At 42.0% G+C, this 18,437-nt stretch overlaps 1 protein-coding gene and 1 long non-coding RNA gene across 17 annotated transcripts in view; one reads left to right on the forward strand and one right to left on the reverse strand.

Moving 5' to 3' along the window:
* The window catches only part of PHLDB2 (pleckstrin homology like domain family B member 2), a 129,595-nt gene extending 128,081 nt beyond the window's left edge, over positions 1-1,514 (reverse strand). For 12 of the 16 annotated variants that reach the window (XM_067738928.1, XM_067738923.1, XM_067738931.1 and 9 more), the window contains exon 1: positions 1,008-1,092. The gene's annotated coding sequence lies outside the window, so the exon portion shown is untranslated. Of the gene's footprint in view, positions 1-1,007; positions 1,093-1,344 lie in introns of those variants that run through there. The other 4 variants (XM_067738920.1, XM_067738934.1, XM_067738935.1 and 1 more) reach the window with 4 other exon arrangements.
* Positions 1,515-1,888: 374 nt separating this feature from the next.
* LOC137225229 (uncharacterized) overlaps positions 1,889-18,437 on the forward strand; it is a 33,943-nt gene continuing 17,394 nt past the window's right edge. Inside the window, exons 1-3 of the long non-coding RNA XR_010943745.1 lie at positions 1,889-2,027; positions 11,813-12,669; positions 17,731-17,898. This is a non-coding gene — a long non-coding RNA (uncharacterized lncRNA). The remainder of the gene's footprint in view (positions 2,028-11,812; positions 12,670-17,730; positions 17,899-18,437) is intronic.

Consider the following 18,437-nt stretch of genomic DNA (forward strand, 5'->3'; position numbering starts at 1 on the left):
GGGAAATGTGGCTGACATATATTTACACTAAAAGTACGCCACATTTTTATGCCTCTTCTTCTAGTTCCACTCCCAGCTGCGTCTGGCTGTGACTAGCTGTGCATTCTAGAACTGTTGAGAGCTTCTTTAGAGCAGCAGAAGGAAGACTTCTAGGGATGAGGGCAGGGCCGGGCGAGAGGATTTCCAGCCCCGGGAAAGTCTACCGACATAAAAGGCTGAGGGCGCAGTTCCCGCTTTTACATGAGAAAGGTAGATGGGTAGCAGGTTCGACTTCCGAAGCTCTTTCAAACAGGAAACCCCAAGTCTGGAAGCGACAGCCTGTCAGCCTTTTAATTTCCTGGCGGTAGCGGGAGTTAGCCCGGCCCTCGGCGCTTTAATAAGTGATGACTGCTAGAACTAAGTTATTCAATGTACCAGCAAACATTTCAAGCTGCGCCTCGGCCGTGCCAGGCGCGGGTGAAACAGGGGTTCAAAACATTCTCTACTTCCAGCCGCTATCTCTAGGGGTGCGGAGACCGCCCCAACCATAAATTTTGGGGGGCACCCAAGGCCAAATGGGAGTTTGAGTCTCTGGGCGGTTCAAACTAGTGAGCCCCACTCTTGAAACAAAGTGAGCCAGGAGGGCAGCTAGCTAGATATTTGGGGGAGGGGGTCTTTTCTGAATTCCGCGCCCATACCATCCAGCAGCGGACTCTTTCCTCCGCCCACGGCGACAAAGCAGCTCTAGCCCCAAGATCCCGATCCCTCTCTCCTTGGGTATTCCAGACTTCTCGGCAAAAGTTGCCTCAGGCTCCCCCAAATCCCGCCCGTTTCCTACAACCGTTCTGCGAGCTGCTCTTCCACCCCGCCACTGCCTCCCCAGGATCCTCTCAACCGAGGTCCACCCATTCTTGGGGTTCGGGGCCCCAGAGGCTGCTCAGCCCGGGCTCTGCTAACCCCAGCCCGAGCTTTTGTCCCTGCAGCCCACAAGAGAAGCAAGAAACTCTGCGTCCCCGGCAGCCACTCACCGTCTCATCTTCTCTCCGCGCCGCCGCTCTCCGCCGGCTCCAGCGGCCCTCGCCTGGCCCTCGCCCCGCCTCCCTCCCACCCTCCCTCCAGCCCCGGACCCCCGGCCCCGCCGCAGCTCCAGCCGCAGCCGCCCGGCCACTCAGCACGCGCTGTGCGCAGCCAGCGCGCCCCTCCTGGCCCCGGCGGCCACTGCCTCCTCTCCGCCCACAACCCTCGGCCGCGCAAACGGGCGGCGACCAACTCGGCGGCGGGGGAGGCGACGCCCGGGGGATGCGGCCCGGACGCGCGGAGCCTGCGCGGCCCCTTCTACCCCGCCGGCCGCCGCCTTCTCCTCACCTGGCGCGTCGGCGCGGCCGGGTCCCCAGGGCGAGGGAGGGAAGGCGCGCTGCGGGCACCCAGCCGCCGGGTGCGGTCCCCCTCGGGCCGCGGTGGTGGGCTCCGCGCGGCTCGGTCCTGTGCCCCGGCCCCCTTCGTAACCACCGCGGCGGGCACCGAGGGACTCGGAGCAGTGAAGTCGGTGAAGGTGCCAGGCAGTTTGCAGTTGGGGCTTTTACTGCTGCAGCAGGGGTCTGGCTGGTCTCCCCATCACGGGGCGCCAGCTTCTCGGAGCCGCGTTTACAGCCGTGGTAGAAACCTTGTGGCAGGCTTTCCTAATGAGCTGGAAGAGGGCGGGTGGGTACACGTCCTCGAGCGACGATTTCCTCGCCCGACGGTGAGGTTTATACCGGGAAACTCCAGGTGACCTCACCTCCTCCCGACAGTTCGCCCGCGGGCAGGCACCTGATGCGTCAGAAAAGCAGTTTTGCAAAATGGTTGGGGAACGGCCTCAGCGGAGGATTTTAAACTAACTTGTACTGATTTCGTTTCAGTTACTTCTCTTGAAAGTTTCTATATTTTCCAACGTGTTTTTCTCGTTGCTGCAACCAATGAAAACAATGCTGTTGTGAACGGCGGGTGTCTCCACGGAAAGGGACCAAATGGACCCAGGGCGGCCTCAGTCGATCTCCGCACGAATGAGTGTGAGTGAACCTCTTCCAAGTTCTGGTTGAATCTCTGGGCTAAAAGAGAGGCAGGTCGTCGACCCTCGCGGAACTCACAACAGCAAGAAAGAGCACAATAAAGTGCAGACTAATTTATGATCACTATGGCTTTGGTTGGCCAAGTCGTTTTAGCTCCTAGCAACAGTGTCATTAACAGTGTAGTGACAGAGATAGCTGATGTTCAGGATGGTTAATAAGCTTCCGGATAATGTATACAAAGTCCCTGACACCACGAGTGGCACTCAGTAGGCATTCAACAAATAGCTTATTTATAATGCACTTTTCATTTGTGCAAGTAAAAGTCTGACTTCTAATTTATAGGAAAGGCTCACCTATGAACTGCTTGGTGTTTTATAGGAATTAGTTTCCCCTGTCTTGGCTCTTTTCCGCACAGAAACATACAGGAATCAATCCAACACTTAAATACTTCAGCAGTTTCCCCGATTGGATCATCCCATCACCATAAAATCATGTTATTTCTCCCATCTTAAAAACTCTCTCTTGAATCCACTTCCCCCTCCAGCCACTTGCTCCTTTTTTTCTGCTCAGCCGCAGCAAAACTCCTTTAGCCTTGTTAAGAAAAGCTGTCTCCAAGTTTTCTCTACCCATTTATTCCAATTGGGCTTTTGCTTCTGCTCTGTCCCCTAGGACGCATCCTGTCAAGGTCAAACTCCTAAACTGGACATTTTCTCAGGGCTCATCTCACTCGAACTATCAGCAGAAATCAATGGTGGAACACTTGTTCCTCCTGGAAAACTTTTATTTGGACTTCCACAACTTTTTCATGTTTTTTTTTTTTTTTCCCCTACTCCATTGCTTGCTCCTTCTTAGTCTTCTTTGGGAAGAAGATTGCTTGCTGGTCCCTTCTCTTCTCCCAGTGTCTGAGCAGGAGAGTCCCCAGAGTTCGGACTTTGGATCTCTTGTCTATCTACACTCACACCCTTGGTGATCTCACGACACTAAAGATCACATATGTGGTAATGACTCCCAAATTTTAACTCCAGCCTGACCATCTCTTCTTGAACTGCAGGCTCCAGGCTATTGCCCAGTTAGCCTACTAGGCTACTCCCACATACCATTTCTGATACTGAAATCCTGAAATTCCTCCTTCTGTCTCCCAACCACCCTGTCCCAAATGAAGTTTTCCTCATATCAGGCCAAAAAGCTTGGTGTCATCCTTGACTTTTCTGTTTCTCTCACATTTCAAATCCAATCCATCAGAAAAAAATTTTTCAGCTCTACTTTTAAAATAAATCCAAAATTCAACTACTTAACCACCTCCACTGTTAATTAACACCCTAATTTACCATCACATCTTGACTTTATCCTTGCCCTGTTTCTACTTTTGTCCCCATGAAGGAAGTTCTCAACACACTGCCAGAGCGATCGTTTTTAAACATTGAGACAACTCATATCACTCCTCTGCTCAAGACCCTGCAATGGTCCCCATCTCAATCAGGGCTAAAGCCAAAGGCTATAGAATGGCCTGGAAGGACAATACATGATGTGCCATTCTTTGATTTAAGCTCCTACTTCTTTCACTTCACTCACTTAGTTCCTGCCATAATGGCCTCCTCAATATTCCTGGACTAGAGTCCTAGACAGTATGCTTCCATCCCAGGGCCTTTGTGCTAGCTGTCCTCTCTGCCTGGAATTCCTCCCCCACCCCAAGTACCAGTATGGCTTACTCTCTCACTTCCTTTAAGACACTGCTCAAACGTCACCATGTTCCTCAGGTCTACCCTGACCACTCTACTTAAAATTTAAAAGGCGTTCCACATACTAGTGAGCTTTCTTTATTATTTTTAATGACAGAACGATCACCTTCTATCATATTATAAAATGTATTTTTCTATTGTGCTTATTATCTGACTCTCCTCACCAGAATGTAAGTTCTGTGCAGGGAGGGATTTTTGTCTGCTCTCTCCAGTGATATAGCCACAGTACTCCTAAAACGATGCCTGGCATGTAGTTGGTGCTCAAAACTGAATGACTTTGACCCAAAGCACTATGGGTGCAAACATTTTGTGGCCTCGAACGATACCAGCAAGACTCCTGACTAGACAGACATCTCAGAGACAGTCGTTCTCCCTCTAAGGTTCTGAGGAGAATGTTTACCAACACAACACACCTAGAATGGCCATAGTTAGGTTGACAGTATTCATATCTAAGAAAATATAGCTAACAGTTATTGAGAGCAGTAGTTACTGTATCTGCCAGGTGTTTGTCCAAATATACTACAGTCTTAATTAAACTAATTAATAACAACGCTTTGAGGTAAGTACTGTTACTACTTCCCTTTTGTAAGTGAAAAGGGTGAGGCAGAGAGAAGTAAATGGTCACTCAGCTAATGAGTTTGTAGAGGCAGAATTGGACACAGGGCAGCCTGGTTCTAGAGTTCATGCTCTTCAATACTCCCCTCCACCTCTTCTCTAAATAGGAATGATATCAGAGAAAACATCTGTATAATGAGTAATTCCAAATCACTAGACCAGAAAAAAAATGATCCTCATTGACCTTCCTTCACCATCTTGTTTTATTTGTTGACATCTCTGTCTCTTTTACTATAGCCAAGCTCCTTGAAGGCTAGAGGGGTCATTTTATTCACATTTGCGTGAACCACACTCCAAGACTTGGTGCATGGAAAGGGCTCAAAGAGTATTCGTTTAATGTGATTTTGTAAAGTGACTAAACTCAGCAAAACATCTCACTTCCAATGAGTTAGTATGGTTTTCAAGAGTTTTCATAATGCCACGGCAACCTGAAGATAGAAGAGATCAACAAGGTACAAGGGTTATATTAAATGTGAAAAGCAGACCCCAACATCTTAAAATGTATAGAAGGCGCTCAGAGTTTAACACCTATTATTATTGCAATAATTGTTATTACCAGAACTTTTTATAGTTATGATGGTTTGTTTTTTTTTTTTTTTTTGCGGTACGCGGGCCTCTCACTGTTGTGGCCTCTCCCGTTGCGGAGCACAGGCTCCGGACGCACAGGCTTAGCGGCCATGGCTCACGGGCCCAGCCGCTCCGCGGCATGTGGGATCTTCCCGGACCGGGGCACGAACCCCTGTCCCCTGCATTGGCAGGCGGACTCTCAACCACTGCGCCACCAGGGAAGCCCTACGATGGTATTTTTTTAAATAGAAAGAAAAAATAAAAAGACATGAGCACTTTCCTTCTACTTCTTCCATTTCCTGGGTTCTTTAAAACAAAGTGACCTATTTAATCACAGATCCAGCCACACCTACCTCTGTTGCCACACCTACCTCTGTCTGCCATTCCCTGTTGTCCACCAGGGATATTGTGTTGTAAACTGCACAGCAGAACTTCCTTCCCTGTTCCCTTCTCTAGGATCTGTAGTGGTTACAGTACCTGATGGTACTTTTCTTTAGCCACCCCTCTCAGCTAAGGAAAGGTGAAGTGTTGCACACAGTAATATGATGAATTATTTATGTATTATTTCATTTGGAATTAGTTTTCCAAATGGCTGGTTGGACTTGATTAGCTCATGTCCTGAATCTGTACATCTTTTCCTCTCTCTGCAGTAATAACCTAAAAAATCTTTGAAGCTTTTAACTTGGTCACTCTCAACTCTTGTCCAATTTGTGGAACAACTGTTTATACTAAAGTTATCTTTAATATTATGCCTATAAAAAGAATCAAGAAGTTTTTATTTGCAGAGTGCAGTGGAAAGATCATTGATTTTAGAGTCAGGGAGATCTGGGTTTAAACCCTGACTCAGCCCCTTTACCAGTCAGGTAATTTGAGTGTGTTATTTACCTTCACTGAGAACCATATTTCTATTCTGGTAAATGGGACTGATAACACCCAACCCATATGTTTGTGAATTAATGTGATAATGTAGACACCACTCTTTGCACAGGAGATAGCACCCAGGGATTACTCAAAAGTGTAGTTTCTTTTTTTTTTTTATTCTTTTCTTTTTTAATGAAAATAGTATATATTTAAGGTAGACAACATGAGTATTTTATGGACATACACGTAATGAAATGATTGTAACAGTCAAGCTAATTAACATACCTTCTCACAGTTACCTTTTTTATGTGTATAATGAGAACACCTAATATCTGCTCTCACCAAATTTCCAGTATTCAACACAGTATCGTCATGCTGTCACATTAGATCTCTAGACCTATTTATCCTTTAACTGCGACTTTGTACCCTTTGACAAACATCATCCCATCCCCCATCCCCAGCTCCACCTCCTTGCCCCTGGTAACCACCTTTCCACACCTACCTTCTATGTGTTGTAATCCACTTTCTTAGGTACCACATGTAAGTGAGATCATGCAGTTTTTTTCTTTCTGTGCCTGGCTTTCACTTAGCATAACGTCCTCATCAAATGAGTAGTTTCCAACCACACTTGCCCTTTTCTGGAACTGTTATTAATGACATCAACCATTGTGTTGTACTGCCTTATAGACGTTGAGTTCCACTTCATAAACTCCTTTTAGAATTTAGTGCTAGGGACTTCCCTGGTGGCGCAGTGGTTAAGAATCTGCCTGCCAATGCGGGGGACACGGGTTCGAGCCCTGGTCCAGGAAGATCCCACATGCCACTGAGCAGCTAACCCCACGAGCCACAACTACTGAGCCCGTGTGCTGCAACTACTGAAGTCCGCGCACCTAGAGCCTGTGCTCCGCAGCAAGAGAAGCCACTGCAATGAGAAGCCTGTGCACCTCAACGGAGGGTAGCCCCCGTTTGCCGCAACTAGAGAAAGTCTGCAACAACGAAGACCCAACGCAGCCCAAAATAAAAAAATATATATAATAAAATTTTTTAAATTAAAAAAAAAAAGAATGTAGTGCTAGGATAAATTTTCTCTCTCAAAAAAATCCAAGTACTTTCGTTTCTTAGAAAAGGTATCTTCATCTATTTTAACATTGGATTTGCAATCATTGTTAAGGAAAACTGTGTAAACCAATGTTTCCCTTTGTATCCTGTTTGTAAGGAAGCACAGTGTCAAATTTACTATTAAATTATTGTACTATTATAAATTATAATTTTTAATATATAGTAGCACAATTTAATGTACTATATTATAATGTATAATGTAATAGAATTGTACTACTATAAATTAAGTTATTAAATTATTGTACTAAAGATTTTTGCTTCCTACTCTTTTTTTATGCCTTCAGTGCATTCTTATTCCAATAATCTTATTGGATACTTGGATTTTACACTGTGTTCTCATATATATATTCAAATATATTAAGTATAAATAACACATTAGCTCATCAAATTAACACCAGAAAATTAATCAAAATTAAAGTGGAAATTTATCCCCATGTGCTTCCTTATGTTCAAACTATTAAAAGACTGGCTCTCTAATTATGAGAATAATTTAAATACATTTGGAGCATCTGATTAATTTCTGCATCAAAATGTTTCTTTCTGATCTGTCTCCATTTTTTTCTGTGAGTTTTATTGGAATCAGGCAGGAAAAGGATGCTGTGTGTGTGTGTGTGTGTGTGTATGTGTGTGTAGCCCCTTTAGATTAACCTATCACAGCTGTGTTTATCTGGTTTACTTTTCTAATCATCTGAGGACCCTGAGTTGATCTACTTTTCCTGCATGGCAGATTTAAAACAAGGAGTTTTCTTTGTAGCTTAGCTGCTCATCACAGAAAAAAACAGTGCTCTATCAGTGGTAATCCTTGATATTGCTGGGAACTCAGTTTCTCTTCTCTGTTGATCTTGTTTAATTTTTCTTTCATCTGACTTTCACCATCCCTCCAGTAATCTCATACCTTGAATTCAAGTTCCCCTATAATATAACATAATATAATATAACATAATATAATATACTATAATTTATGTATTTATTTTGGAGCCATGTCTTACAGGGATAAGTGTTTGACGTGCCAGATATATACAGACTTCAATGCACTAGAGACTTCTGACAACTCAGAGCAGGGGCCAAGACTCAGGTCATGAGGCCTGTTAAACACAGAGGCAGATTTACTAAGCATCTACTCTGTTCCACACAATATGCCTAGATTGGTGGGAAGTGGAGATAAAACAAGACATTTACTGTGTGTCTATACATAAGGAATTTACTGCCTAGCATATAACTAATGTGATCTTGTAATACAAAATCTAAAGAAAATGATACAAAGGAGTTCAGAGAAGGAGTATCTCTGCCCAATGAGTCTATCAGGGAAGACAACGTGTGTGGCCTTCATATTGAAAGAACAGCTTCCCAGCAGAGGAGACAATATGCACAAAGCAGCTGGGCGGTAAAGGCAGGTTAGGGAAGTGGTGAGTAACGCAGACTGCCTGAACCTACAGTACATGGAGGGAGGCTTGGGAGATAAGATCGAGGGAGCTGGGGAGGCACTTGTGGGGAGGGAAGGGATGAGGCCTTGAATTTTAGATTTTACATCTAATACCATGTTAATTATGTCATTTCCTTGCTCTAAACTTGCACTGGCTCCTCCTTGCCTGACAAATACAGGAAGAGCCAGTGGCTATGTGGGAAGTGGAAACTGATTATATAGGAGTAGGATGAAAGAGAAAGATGAGCTCCAGCCACAGAATTTAAACACTCCAATAAAGTGGTCCAGATTCTGTTTCCTAATATGTTAAACAAAGCTCTCAGTCCAAGAAAAAGCTGCTCAATTGAATTTTCACTAAGGGCCCAGTTAAAATACTGAATTTCTGCCCACTCCTGACTGCCATCCATTTTTTAATCTTTGGATGACTCCATAGTTACAGATCCTGAGTTCTCACAGAACTAAGTACGAAACAGGTAACTTTTGACTATTATGGTCAGGTGTTGAACCGGAAATTCGGTGACAATATTCCAGTGAACCAATTGTGTCACCTGGGACTTAGGGCTACTTGCTTGACCTTTTTATTTATTTTTTTAAATATCTTTATTGGAGTATAATTGCTTTACAATGTTGTGTTAATTTCTGCTGTACAACAAAGTGAATCAGCTATACGTATACATATATCCCTATATCCCCTTCCTCTTGAGCCTCCCTCCCACCCTCCTTATCCCACCCCTCTAGATCATCACAAAGCCTCGAGCTGATCTCCCTGTGCTGTGCGGCTGCTTCCCACTAGCCAACCATTTTACATTTGGTAGTGTATATAAGTCAATGCTACTCTCTCACTTCGTCCCAGCTTCCTCTTCCTCCCCTGTGTCCTCAAGTCTGTTCTCTACATCTGCATCTTTATTCCTGCCCTGACACTAGGTTCATCAGTACTGTTTTTTTAGATTCCGTATATGTACGTTAGCATCCGGTATTTGATTTTCTCTTTCTGACTTTCTTCATTCTATATGACAGACTCTAGGTCCATCCACTTCATTACAAATAGCTCAATTTCATTTATTTTTATGGCTAATATTCCATTGTATATATGTGCCACATCTTCTTTATCCATTCATCTGTGCTTGACCTTCTTAAATATTTCACATTATGGGGGTAATTTCTCTCAGGGGAGTTGTTAAGAGAGCTAGTAAAACGTTATTACATACCACCCATCTCTGACTAGATATTTAGCATCAGTGCTCAAAAATTTCTAAGTGGTTGTTTGAAGCATTTATTTCTGAGATACAGATAGTGATGCTTATGACTGGTACAGTTCTTTTAGACTCATTTGAATGTCTGGCTATTCACAAGAACTAGGCATTTCTATGAGTTACAAATATGCCTAAAGAAGGTAATCGAAATTCATTTACTGGGTTTCTCAAATGGGAACAAAAAGAAATTCTATTCAAAAGGTCCTTCTCTGGGTCTTCCCTGGTGGTGCAGTGGTTGAGAGTCCGCCTGCCGATGCAGGGGACACGGGTTCGTGCCCCGGTCCGGGAGGATCCCACATGCCGCGGAACGGCTGGGCCCGTGAGCCATGGCCGCTGAGCCTGCGTGTCCGGAGCCTGTGCTCCGCAACGGGAGAGGCCACAACAGTGAGAGGCCCGCGTACCGCAAAAAAAAAAAAAAGGTCCTTCTCTTATTGTTCATCTCAAGAGGTTGATCTCCAGGGTATGTGTTATATTTATAACGTTGACATAAGAATCTCCAGAAATTTAACGTGGGATAGATACACTCTACCTTTAATGTTAATATTAAAAGTTAGCTTTATAGAAGGTGTATGAACCCAAGAACTCACAAGAGGGAAGTTACAGGTATTGAAATGAATTTGCTAGTCAAGAAGGCAAATGTGGATATGATTAAAGAGTGCATTTCCTTCCCTCTCTCCCACCCCTGCTTGCAGAAGTTTCTGTGGCTCTCCCGCTGGTTCCTCTCCAAAAAGCCCTGATAAGGTCTGAGGACCCCAACAGCTGGAGTGCTGGTGGAGGGAAATCACCTACATGCTCTTCATTCCTCTGGTCTGTTGACCATTGATGGGCAATGTTATCAAGACAAGCCCTGATGTGGTTTATTGGTTTGCTGTCTCACAAGCTAGTTTTGTCTTTCATCCTATCTGGCTCCTGAGTTAATCGAAGTGATGATCCAGGTGGGGAATTCCTTACACAGGCAATTTTGAAGGATCCATATGGGTGGAGGGCAACATTACCTCTAATGGATAATTCACTGGTAGTTAGTCTCCAAAAGAAAGTTTTATCTCTCATGGGCTATTACCATCCATGTTCAATTCCCTATGACTTTGTAAATAGTTGAATGCTTTGATCCTATTGGAAATATCAATCCCTTGTTTTCCATTCAAACTGCTCCCATCTTCAGTACAAGAAAGGACAGGATGAGGTAAAGGGCAGTTGCTGAGGGATTACTCAGTATTTGAAGCTTGCACTTATGGCAGGGATGTGATGGCTGGGGATGACAGGAGTAAGCAGACATTGGAATGATAAGCTTCTGAATCAAGGCTCTGTTCTCAATAACACAAATTAAAATTTGTGATTATTTTATTTGTCTTTTTTTTTCTCCCCTCATTCCCTCACCTCCCCCACCCCTATAATTCTAAGCTTTGTGAGGTCAAGGCACTTCTGCATTGTGTACCATTATATGCCCAGTGCCTCCCCCAGTACTTCATACGTGACAGATACCATAAATTATTTGTTGAATAATTACATAAATTGGTCTTGAATACTGAAAATCTAAGTTCATCACTTCTACACTTAAGAATTCTTCAGTGACTCCTTCAAGACGTGAGATAAAATAAATCCAGAATCCTTGTTTTGGCATTAAACAAATAAACAAAAAAGTAAGTCATCTGGTTACTCCAGGTTATTTTCCTAACTAGTAGGTCACTGTTTCCTCTGCCCTCTCCCTGCAAGGAGGGGACATTTCAATCATCATAAACAACTTGCAGTTATTCACAAGTGTCATATTCGTTCACCTCTTTCCTCATAATCAGCAATAGTAAGTGCAGGAATCATACATTCCAGAAAGCTTTTCCTAACTCCACCCAGGTTTTGGTTAGGAGCTAAAGTACTTCATGTTATTGGATTGCAAATTTTCTGTTTTATCATCTATCTCTGCTCAAGACATAAACTCCCTCAGGTTAGAGGGCTGTGATGGTTAATTTTATAGCAACTCGGCTAGGCTATGGTGCCCAGTTTTTTGGTAGAACACCAGACTAGATGTTGCTGTGAAGGTGTTTTTAGATATGATTAGCATTTAAATCAGTGGACTTTGAGTAAAGCAAATTACCCTTCATAACATGACTGGGCCTCATCTAATAGTTGAGACCTTAAGAGCAAAGATAGAGGTTTCCCAAAGAAGAAGGAATTCTCAAGATTTTAACATAGAAACACTACATTGCTTTCCAGCGTGTCCCCCGGAACCTGTGTTCAAGACTACAGCATCAGATCTTGCCTGAATTTCCAGTCTTTGGGCCTGCCCTGCAGATTTCAGCCCTGCCAGCCCCCACTATGTAAGACAAGTCTTTAAACCACCCTCTCCCTCTCTCTCTCTTTCTCTCTGTCTCTCTATCTCTACCTCTATCTCTAGCACTCTCCCTCTCTGTCTCTCTATTATATAAAATATAAATATATATATATATATATTTCTCTATATACATATACATCTCTTGTTGGTTCTGTTTCTCTGGAGAAACTTCAGTAACCCAGGAGCTTTCTATTTTAACTCCTGTGTCTAAAATGTAGCACAATAAGTAAATGAAAAATTAAATCTAGCTTGAAATCACCCTCCCTTACTAGAGGAGGACTTTGCAGTGCAGAGATGATCAGCTAATCCTGGTGAGGTCAACTAAACCAGGTCCCGAGCACATCCCTGAGCACCCGCTCCCCGTCCCCTGGTAACTTGATCATCTGATGCATATTAAAAAATAATAAGGAAAATACACACTTTATGAATCTATTTATTTTGTTGATGCTGGGGAACACATTACAAAGATTACAACCAGCACTGTGAGCCCTGAATTGGAGAGCTACTGAGTTGGAGCCTCATCCCCGACCCTGCAAGGAGACAGTAGGATCAGCTGCTCTTCTAGAGCACCTAAAACTTCATGTCTTTCCCTCTGCATCCCATCCCACCCCTTTTTGTGTGCATCTTGATTTTTGAATGACTGATGAGTCACTGGAAAAGACCTCTCCACATCAGCTGCTTTGGCCTGCCTGTCACTCAGCACCTGGTCCAAACAAAACCTCAGCACGTGCTCAGTGGGGTAAGTAAGCACATGATCAAAGCTCCAGGCTAGAATTGACAGCCTCAGACTATCTTCCTGGTGTTTGCTGGACTCCCGGGTTTATACTGGGAAATGCCAGGTCATTCCCAATATGCATCACAGAGAGTAGGTACTCATAAATATTTACTGAAAACCTCTGAGGATGAAGTGCACACAAAGGGAGATCTCACGACATGTTGCCCGTCACCAACTCTGTCCTCCTTGGGCTCTTCTCTCTGGGCATTATCCTCCTCCATCAGGATCTTCTGCTGAATCTCAAAGGAGAAACTGGGATCAATGCCAGCCTGTGCTCAGCAAGAAAAGAGAGATACCATGAGTGGGAAGCTGGAAGCTGAGGTGACCTCTGAAAGCTGCAGGTCAGCAGAGCTAACATCTGGGAAACACAAACTGCTGTCGAAATTGAAAAACAGATATCCTGGGTCATCCTATATTCCCACTGCTGACTATCCTTTAGGATGACAAAACTTTCACACTATCAACACTAACCACCACCAACCACCACCGACAAAAGCACACTTTTGGATAAAATAATTAGAGATTTTTTTTAAAAATGGATGCTGGCAAACAATCAATGGGCAAATATTTAGGCAAAGAGAAGAATCCGTTTTTCACATAGTTTCTGCTTGGGGTTTACTGTTGCTTATTTTCTATTTTTCATCCCATGCTTATTATTTACCAGCATGTTAGGTACTTTGTCTTTATTATATCATTTAAGTTTTACAAAATCTCATTATAGAAAAGGAAGCCAATGTCCTTGTTCTTAAGAGCTCCCCACGGAGCTCCTGACTTTAAGTCAGACCTCCCACAGCTCTCATATGTCCAGTTTTCTCTGCAGACTCAGGGCTGCCTCAGGAGATGATGTGGTCCCACCATCATGTTAGGGTTCCCATTTGTTTGGTACTTACTATGCCAAATATTTCTCATTTGATTTTCACGATGACTCAGATATGGCATGAGGAGGGGAATTCAATTTTGGACATGTTGGGTTGGAGGATATCTATAGATCAAGTGAAGTGCAGGGAAGAGATCATGGCCATGGCTGGAGATGTATATTTGGAGGATGCAGATATTTTTTTTTAATATTTTATTAAAATATTAAAGTTCCTGGGAGAAGATGGAGGGGACGAGGTCATCTTACAGTTGGAAGGCTGGCCTTGACTAGGATATATATTCCTCATTTCAAGAGGATGAATAAAGGAAAGGAGAGGGGGATAGATACCTACATAGGTCAAGAGCTGTGTGATGGAAGGAGTTAAGAGTACAGGATATTTACATACTGAGGGCTTTATTCTTGTCAGTGAAGTACAAGGCCAACTTTTCCATTGAAAGTCTACCAACTGGAAAATTTTTGTAGGAGCTAAATGCTGAAATATAGACTTCCATGAGTTACATTAAAAAGAAGCTTGATTCATTTTGTTGTAAAGCAGAAACTAACACACCATTGTAAAGCAATTATACTCCAATAAAGATGTTAAAAAATTAAAAAGAAGCTTGAAAAACTTTTGTGCTACAAATAATACCAAGAAAGAAAAAACACAACCCACAGAATGGGAGAAAATATTTACAAATCATATATCTGATAAGGGACTTGTATCTAGAATATTAAAAGAAACTTAAAATTCAAAATGCTCATAGGATCTGAATAGATATCTCTCCAATGAAGATATACACATGACCAATAAGCACATGAAAAGAAGCTGAACATTATTCATTAGGGAAAAGCACTCCAATACCACAATTTGATACCACTTCACACCCACTACACTGGCTATAATGTAAAAGACAGATAATATCACATGTTGGAAAGGATAACATGCTTTGGGGATGTAAAATGCCACTTGGGAAAACAGTCTCTCTGTTCTTCAAAAGATTAAACACAGAGCTGCAATAAGACCCAGCAATTCCACTCATAGGTATATACCCAAAAGAGATGAAAACATGTTCACACATAACTTGAATACAAATGTTCATATCATCACTATTCATAATAGCCAAAAAGTAGAAACAACTCAGATGTCCTTCAACTGGTGAATGGATAAATAAAATGTGTAAAATAAAATGTGTAAAATAAAATGGTATATCTGTATAATGGAATATTATTTGGCCATATAAAGGAATGGAGTACTGACACATGGTCTGACATAGATGAACCTTGAAAACACTATGCTAAGTGAAAGAAGCCAGTCACAAAGGATCACATACTGTATGATTCCATTTATAGGAAATGTCCAGAACAGGCAAGTCTATAGAGACAGAAAATAGATTGGTGGTTGCCTAGAGCTCATTGTGGGGAGTAGTGGAGGAGGGGTAGGGAGCAACTGCTAACAGGCAGGGGGTTTTTCTGGGGGTTGATGAAAATGTTCTAATATACACTGTGGACAACTTTATGAATGTATTTAAAAAATACAAAATTCTACAATTTAAATGAATGAATTGTATGGTTATGGGAATCATATCTCAGTAAGCTGTTTAAAAAAAAAAAAAAAAGGAAACGTGAGGAAAGGACTATTGACAAAGGCAAGACTGAGGAACACTACTGAAGACCAGATAATAATAACAGCCATTATCTTTGAGGACTCGCACTAGGCTAAGTGATTTCCCTGCATTATTTCCTTCACCACGAACCCATATATATTAGGTCCTTTTCCCTCATTTTACAGACAATACAATTAAAGCTCAGAAAACATAAGGAACTAGTTCAAGGTCAACAGCAAGAAAGAGACAAAATGTAGCCCCCGGTCTGGGTCAGTCTGGAGCCTGTTTCTTAGTACCTGCACTATGCTGTCTCCCACAGGTTTTGCTTTTCTATTTAGCTTCAACTTTCTAGGTTCAACACAAATGCCAGTGTCTTTAGGCCCACCTCTTTCTCCCCAGCACGCCCACAATTCTCTGTCTGCCAGTCTTAGAGTGGTAGACAGCCTTTTCATCTCTGAGTTAATAAAGAGATGTAGAATAACTGCATCAATAAATTAGCACTCTCCTTACCCTCTCCACACTCAGGAGTCCTAGAAGCATGACCATAGCCCCGTACAGAAAGATTTCCCCAGGCTCAGAACACTGACTAAGAGATTAAGTAGCCAGGAGCTCAACTCAGAGATAATGCATCTTTCCCTTCTCCTCTTCTTGGAGAGGGTAAGAAGAAAAGAACAAAAGCTAATCTCAACTCTTAGATAGAGAGACGACACCCACTCCTACCCTTAAGCTGGTTCTCTCAGGTTTTGAGATCTTGATGCTACCTGCCAGCTTTCCTCACCTATTAACTACAAATAGACCTAAATTAGCCCCTGGCATGTAGTAGGGATTCAAGAAATTTTATCTTCCTTTTCCATTCATTTCACAGTCCCCCACCCTGTCCCCCACAAGGCACTTACTGTTTACGTGGAACCTCTAGTCTGGAATGGGCTGACTATAAAAGAAGGGACAAAATACAAAGCTGGCTCACTGAGCCGGTCTGGGCTCGGTGATCATAGCAGAATCCTGGGGACCATTTAAGCTGAGGTACTAAGGTTCTCCTGAGGAAACTATGATATCTGTTTACATATACCCTAACACTACATTTATTTTCATAATATGAGAAGCAGCAGAAGAAAAATAATTCTTTATAGTAAAATATCCCAATGTTTATGTGGGCTTACATTGTGCCAGACATTGTATTGGTATTTTTTTTTTAATTGAGGTAACACTGGTTTATAACATTATATCAGTTTCATGTACAGCACTATAGTCTGACTTCTGTATATGCCAAAGTGTGCTCACCACTAAAAGTCTAGTTTCCATCATCACCATACAGTTGACCCCTTCATCCATTGTGCCCTTCTCCTCTGGTGACCACTTCTCTGTTCTCTGTATCTATGTATGTTTGTACTGGAGTCTTTATAGACATCGTTTTGTCCTCACACAACCCATGGTTCTCTTATTGGACAGATGAGGAAATAGAAGGTAGAAGAGCAGGAATAATTTCTCCAAGGTCACTCAGTCAGTAAGGGGAGGGGGCCAGAAACCTCCCAAAGGTCTGTGTGACTCTAATGCCAAGTCTCTCCATCTCTCCCGACACCTCCTCCCACATCATTTCTGTTACCACCAAGCACCGTTTCATGGAGGCTGTTCTGCTAAAAACAGTACAGAGGAACGCAATTCTAACATGAAAATATGTTTACAAGCAATCATCCTATATCAATGCAAAAATACTAGATTAAACATTTAAAAACAGGACACAATACCACATTAAGATAATGTACCATGAGCAAGTGAGATTCATTTCTGGAATGCAAGGATGATTCAGTATTAGGAAATCTATTAACATGAGCATGACATTAGTAGATGTACGAGTAATAATCACATGACTATTCCCTAGATGAAGAAAAAAGCTCTTGAAAGATGCTTCCTGATTAAAAAAAAAAATTGCTCAAGAAAATAGGAAATGATGCATATTTCTTAAAGCTAAAATTGTGTTTAATGGGGTAATATTAGGGGAATTTCTAATAAGATTAGGAAAAAGTCAGGAATGTCCACTATCTCTGTTACTATTGAACACTGTCCTGGAGTTATTAACCAGCAGAATTTAAAAAGAGAAAACAATAAGGGGTACAGGAATTTAGTTAAAAGAAGTAAAATTATTTTCAGGTGATTTGGTAGTTTACCTAGAGAACCTGAGAAAATCAATGATAAACTAACACAAACGATAAAATGAATGTAGTCTTTCTAAATGCTAAAGATAATGTTAATTTTAAGATAATTTCAAACAATTTCAGAAATAATTTCAGAATAACTTCAGAAAAGCTGCAAGAATAACACAAAAACATTCTTTCTGAAACCATTTGGGGGTACGTTTGGAATGTGGTGCCCATCGCTCCTGAATAGTTTAGGACATTCTCCAGATAACCACGACATAAGGATTAGAATAAGGAAATTATCACTGACGGACACTGAATTCACAAACTCCATTCAAGTTTAATCAATTGTCCTAATAATATTCTTTATAGGCTCTAACATAGGACCATGCGTTGCATTTAATGGTCATGTCTCTTTATCTTTTTCCAGTCTGGAAGAGTGCAGCATGGGTGGCCTCTCATAGGCTAATTTATCCTTACTCCAATCCCCTCTGCACCAAGGGTGCTGGAAAAGGCAGAGAGTGACTGCAACCAAATGCTATCTTGTCAGACATATAGAATGATTAACTGCCTGAGTGGGTAAAGAGATGCCTGGAAGGTATGTTATGCTTTTATCTTCTTTTATTTTTTACCATAAAAGTTTTAAAGCAGACTGTAAAAGTAGAAGTATATATAACCATTCACTCTTTGCTAAATTCTTCTGAGTTAGGATGTTCACAAGAAAAAACTGTCTTGTTTCCAAATGGTCTCAGACACTCTCTCTTAAATTAGATTTAACAGTATATCTCTTAGATCAGCATATTCTCAGGTCTCTTTCGATCTTCAAATAAATCTCAGTTAGGGAGCTTTTTCCTAGATTAAATTTTAAACAGGCACACAGAGAGCACAAATATCCCCATTGTGTTAGATATGAGTCCTAAGTAGGTTTAAAAAGTCTAATCTGACTGCCTGAAAGTTCTGTTAGGAATTCTTAGAAATCTGTCAGATTACCACTAATTCCATGGGGCGGTAATTTGAATTTCTTTTTTTTTTGTTAGATTACTTCTCTTTGTTTTTATTTTATTTTACATATTTTTAAATAAATTTATTTATTTAATTTATTTATTTTTGGCTGCATTGGGTCTTCATTGCTGTACA

This window comes from Pseudorca crassidens, chromosome 5 (genome assembly GCF_039906515.1).
Source record: "Pseudorca crassidens isolate mPseCra1 chromosome 5, mPseCra1.hap1, whole genome shotgun sequence".
Taxonomy (NCBI): Eukaryota; Metazoa; Chordata; class Mammalia; order Artiodactyla; family Delphinidae; genus Pseudorca; species Pseudorca crassidens.